This window comes from Thalia democratica, chromosome 9 (assembly GCF_965202585.1).
Source record: "Thalia democratica chromosome 9, ktThaDemo2.hap1.1, whole genome shotgun sequence".
NCBI lineage: Eukaryota > Metazoa > Chordata > Thaliacea > Salpida > Salpidae > Thalia > Thalia democratica.
In genome coordinates this window covers 34,544,861-34,551,216 of record NC_139173.1, presented here as the reverse complement: position 1 = coordinate 34,551,216, position 6,356 = coordinate 34,544,861, and positions in this window count along the sequence as shown.

Here is a 6,356-nt window from a genome sequence, read left to right as displayed (position 1 = left end):
GCTGCTATTTCGTTTTTATTCCCCGAAAAGTAGCTTTGAGTCGATTAAAAAAATGTTGCTTTTTTAATGAATTTCGTTTTTTCTTTCTTCAAAGCTTAATATACAGCGACTTACCTCTTATTTTGGGAAAAAACATTTAAAAAAATTTACGGTTATCTTTAAAACTTCTTTTTTTTTTGAACAATTCACTTGATTGTTGGCATACGTTTAAATTTTCCACATTTTAAAGATTTTTTTTTCGTAGAAAGTATATTTATTTTATGAACAAATTTTAAACAGTTGTCTGTGTATATGTACGAAAAATTGTTCAGTTCTAATAGAAGTTTAGCATATTTAAGTATTTATAAATCATACGTATATATTTATTTAATATATATATGCTGTGCTGAAAGTTCAAAGCAATGGAATAAGCTAATTCAAAATAAATTTCAATCTACATTGATATTCACTAGTTTAAAACGAACAACAAATTTAAATAACTTTTTATTAATAATTTTAGAGTTTTCACTTTAAACAATTTTTACTTTAAAAGTATCTTTGAATATTTTTTTTAATTCTTCAAATATTAGTAATTCCTCAAAAATTTTCAGGGCATATGGGATTTGAATTCTTTTTTCAAACGCACACTGCTATTTGATTGATAGTTTAAACGTTCTGGCAAGTTTTTTATTTTCTTTTTTAACCTACGTACATATATACTTTTCTCAACGTTTTTTTCTTATTATTTATCTATATTTATTCGTGTTTTTTTTTTTGTACTCGCATAAACTCTTAGTTATGCATCCGTTTTTTTAACTTTACTCAGAATAAAACTACGAATTTTAGCGAAATAAAGTGAACATGGTTGGTTTTCTATATTATTAGCTACCATTAATATTAATGCATATTTTTACTTGAATAGTTTTGTATAAATAAACAGCAAAAAAGCTGTACAAAGTATTTCAAAGTTTAAGCTTTCTATTTGAGAAAATTCAGTTATCTTTTTAATTAGTCATGAAATAATCGTTTTAATTAAAAAATAATAAAAGATTCTTTGAAATACTTTTAGTTTATAATACCCTTTTTACAAAGAAACAAATAACCTCGATTATATTCAAATAAATAAAAGTTTATGAAAGTAGTCTAAGTAGTAAATATAACTTAAGTTTAATTATAATCTATCTAGTTACAGATAAACTTTTGTAGTATTTTTAGCCAAAAACAAACTTTTTATAACAAGCTTCTTAAATACAATTTAACATTAAAATTTAGATTTTTTGAAAATCTAAAATTAATTATAAGCTTTTTTTTGTCATTCAATGACAACGGAAAGGCGACTTCCTTACTTTTGGAAATTCTCTAAACTACCATAATAAATTACTGCACTATTTTTTCACTAAGCTTTGAAAAATCTAAACTTTTTTTTAAATATTACTGCATTATTTTCTTTATGTCTGATGTACTGGGTTTACTATTACATAAATTGAAATTCATAAAACTGTTATTAAATTGACTATTTAAGACAAAAAAGATTAGTTTAAAGTTTTTATTAGTTTTATTACTCTATTTTAATAAGTTATTTTGGTTTTTAAAACTTCTTATTAATAGTGATAATACTAGAGACTAACATTACAAATTTATCAAGTACTATAACTCATTTGTTCAAAAACAAGTATACCAAAGGTAAAAAATTAAATAATAAAAGTTATTCCTAGAAGGTATAGGATAGTCAACAAAAAAGTTTCTGTCATTTAAGTTAATTAGTGTTCAAAGCTTATTTGTTAAAGCTAGTCAGATACAATAAGCGTCACATAAAAAATGTATTATACTTATTTATCTCAATAAAACTAAAACTAAACAATGTTACAACATTAATCATTTTATCACTTATTATATATTTCATGACAGAGTAGCTCAAAACAAAAGGTTTTAAAGCAATTTTTATAAAATTCTACTATGTCAAAATATCTAGTCTAGTTGTATTTGAATATTTTGGATACATTAAGTTTTAAGAAAAGATCAAAAAACGAAACAATTAAAGCGTCGGCGAAGGTGTATTAGAACCGAAGCTTTGACTTACATGTGTGTTAACATGAAGGTTTGATTGTGACAATCAGATCATCAGACAACAAGTTTTCGGTAGACTGAGACCTGTTTTTTGTTCTTATTAGGACTCATCAGTCGCAACCGAAAAGCTTATTTCAACTGACTGACGAGTTTCTACATCAACGAAACCCGGATCTCATTCTTGACGATCGAAGTGATGTGATCAAATCTTTATTGTAAAAAATATTTTAGAATAATAAACAAATCTGATCGAATATTATAAATAAGAAAATGTAAACAAAACTGCATGTTAACTACATCATGTAAGTAGAACTTTTATCTTGTATGCAGGATGCCATGGTTACAGTTTAAATGATGCATACTTTATTTTATTTCTACTTTGTTAGTCTGCTTTAAATTGTAGTTTTTGTTCGAATCGGAATTAATTAAAGGGTGAAAACCTTAAAAATTTAAACTTCACAAAAATACTTTTTGACTAACCACACTTTATTAAGATAAAAAATGATTCTTTTTATCAAAGCATTCATTACTTTAAGATAAAGTTTTATTTACAATTGAAGTACAAAAAAATGTTTCTAGTTTTTGCCTTCAGTTTTTAACTAACTTACTTTTTAGCTATTTATTTTAAAAACGTATTACATAGTTGCAAACGTAACTCAACTCTTTCAATTCTAAGCACATGAGATAACTTATTAAACTATTAAATTTTTTACTTTTCAGGTTTTAGTTCTTACTTTGTGAAAACTTTTTAATTAATTAGAATTCTATGTAAACAGTTTTTCAATTCTAAAGTAATTTTAAAGAAAAAGAATTAAAGCTTAGATTTCTAAAGTGTTTTTTTTTTTAATCTAAGTATATTGAATACATTTCTAACTACAGTTTACTATAAATTTTAAATAAAATCTATAAAAAAAAGTATGTAAAATTATAAATATTTAAAAAGCTTAGGCGGCTATGCAATATGCAAACGTGATAGATTCTTGCATATCTAAAATTTCATGTGTGTATGCGTTACGTAAAAAAATAAACTTTAAGACGTTTTTTTACTACTAAGTGTAATTAAGCTAGATGTTGTTTTGAAGTTTTTCGAAGTTGTAACCTAATCTTGAAATTAAGTTTAATAAAACTTTTTATTTTCCTTTTTTTTTTTAATACGTCGCAATTTTATAACATTTTACAATATAGTCTACAAAATTAACAACTTTTTAAGTCATACAGTAAATTAAAAAGTTAAAACAGTCTTCATACATGTTTCTCTAATTAAACAAACAATAATTGTATATTCAAAGTCAATGTTTTATACATTTTTTGTAGTTTTTATGTTTTTTTTTTAACTAAACTGCGTTGAATTGATACTGCAGTTTGTTTTTGAGAACATAAAAGTTATAAACATTTCTAGCTGTTCAACTACTGGTGCTAAAAACTTTTAAATTGTTTTTTACAATATTTAAACTAAATATCATGTGTTTTAACCAAAAAACTTTATAAATTAATTAATTTTTTAAATATTAGTTACGATAGTCTTTTATTAATTTAAATTAATATTTAGAAACTACAAGTATTCTGATAAAGAAGTAAAATGCACAATTTTATAGTTTTTACTTTATTTGAATGACGACGTTTTGCTAAAAAAAAGCTCACCAGTATCAAAAAGGCTGAAATATAAGAACAGAACGACTAAAAAAAAGACAAAAATAAAACATAGTATTTATGAAATAACTACTATTTATCAGCTTATTTGTATTTGATTAGCTTTTTTCAGCGAAACGTCGTCAAACAAATAAAATAAAACAAAAAAAACAATAACGAAAAAGTTTTGTAAATGACTACAGCTGCTGTTTTATTACAACAATCATATAAAACAGTAAAAATTATTTAAAATCTTACTTATTTTTTTAAACAAGTTACAAATTAAAATTTTCTTGTAGTTATTTATGCTTTACTATTTTAAAGCTTTCTGTTTGTCAGTAAATAAATACAAATTTTTAAGTAGATACACAGTTTTGTTTTAGATTCAAATTATTGTTATTCGTAAATATATTTATTTTTTGCAGAAATCAAATTTTAAAAAAAATCCCAACATTAAAAGTTTTCAAGCAATTAGTTACATATTCAAAATACAACAATTCAGATTCCGACAGTTTAAACTTTTATAAAAAGTTTTAAAGGGCAAAATCTCAAAAATTTATGTAAATTATAAAAACGTTCACGTAGTTTTAGTTTAAAGTTTGACAGTGGTAAAAAAAATAATAAAAAATTTAAATATAATTAACAATTGTTAAAATTGAATTATCTGAATTTGAATTGCTAGAGTTTGACTCATCGTGGCCCGCTATCATACTGGCCAGGTGTAGATAAATTCGTCTTAGTTATTAGGTGACTAAGAAGAGATTGCATTTAAAATTCACTGTAATATCCCTTTTAAATCTGTCTACTTAGTAAAAAACATTTAACTGAAATTAGTTGATTAAAAACTCTGTAATCAAGCTGAACACATATAAACGCTCTGTAGTAAAGTGTAAGTAGGCAAAAAAATGTTGAAGCTAGATAAAATGCATAGTTTAATGCAGGCTTTTTACCAAAGTGGGCGAATTCAGTAAGTCGGGGGCAATTACTAGTAAAGGACCAAAGTTGAAAAGTATTTCAATTTTGGGAAAATATTCCAAAAAGGGAATATTTTGAAATAACTTTGGCCATTAAAGCGTACCTTAAACTTGTATAACTTGTATAACTAGTAAAGCGGCTAACTTACACTAGATATTCTTGGGTTCGAAAAAAGAAAAAAAAAAGACTTACCTATAGTTTACTGGAGTTTTGAAATTTACACTAGATGTTCTGGGGCTTGTAATGTATGGAGGTGATCTTTTTTAACTTTATAAAAGAAGCGATTTTGAAAGGGAGTTTTGGAAACACTTTTCTAACGACTAAAAATGTTTAACCTTAATTTAATGTTAGTAGCTCCGAAATTTCGAACTTATGATACTTTTTTGTTAGGAAACACCAGGTCAAAAGGTTACGGTCAGTTTAAACCAGGGTTTCCCAAAGTGGGCCATAACAGAAATTTAGGGGGCCATGAGCAGCAAAGGGGCCACAGGGGGGCCGTGAGGTCATAAATTCAAACTTACATTAGATATTCTGGAGTTCATGATGATAAGCAAAAAAAAAGTCTTAAGTGTTTCAATGGTAGTTTTGAAACTTACACTGAATATTTTTTTGAGTTGGAGGGGCCATAGCTATTTTAATTTCTTTAAAGGGGAATTATTTGAAAAAAAGTTTGGTAAACCCAGTTTAAACTGATACATTAAAAATTATTTTTTTTAAGCTATATAAAACTAACTTATTTACTGAAATACTTATATGATACAACAGCCATTCTAGTTTAAGGTGAAATTTGAGTTGTTTTTCTTAGCCTAATAATAATAACTCCTTTATTCTTTAGTTTTAAAGTATATATTTTATAGAATATTTTAGCTAATTGATAGAGCTAAAAAAAATGTTTTTGAATTAGGGTTTATTGAGTTGGTGCTGGAACCCATAGAAAAAGTTTGATGTTTTGGATTTTTTTAGTTTTCGGAACATATCTCTAAAAATACATACATTTTTTACTAGTTTTGTTAATATTTATTAATAAATTAACTATATTACTTTGTAAATATTAGTTTTTTATATAAACTTAAAATTTTTGATTTATAGGCCATTTGTTTTTTTTTTTTCAGTTTTGATCTTTAATTATTGTCTTACTGCTTGGTCAAAAGATAAGTTTTTTTTAGAAATTCTTGGCTCACTGAGTAAAAAGATGTTTTTATTAAGTATTTTAAATTAAAATGCTTATTTTAATCTTTTTATAAAAACATGTTGCGAGAATTAAAACGCATTTATAGAGCCTTTTGTGTTTTTTATTAGTTCTTGCAACATATTTTTATATAATATTATAACAAGCATTTTAGATTATTTAAAAATATTTAATATAAATATCTTAATTACTCAGTGAATTAAGAATTTCTTTAAAAACTTATCTTTCGACCAAGCAATAAGATCATAATTAAAGACCAAAACTAAAAAAACAAAATGGCCTATATATCAAAAAATTTTGATTTGTATTTCAAAAAAAAAAAATCACCAAGTAATGAAGTAAACTCATTAATTAATAGTTAAATATATTAAGTAAAAAATCAATGTAGTTTTTCATATATGTTTATAAGGACTAAAAGTACCAAGATGTCCCCCTTTTTTAAAACTTTAGCACCAATCCAATAAACCCAAACTTTAAAGTAACCTATTTTAGCTCTATCATTTAGCTATTAAATCAT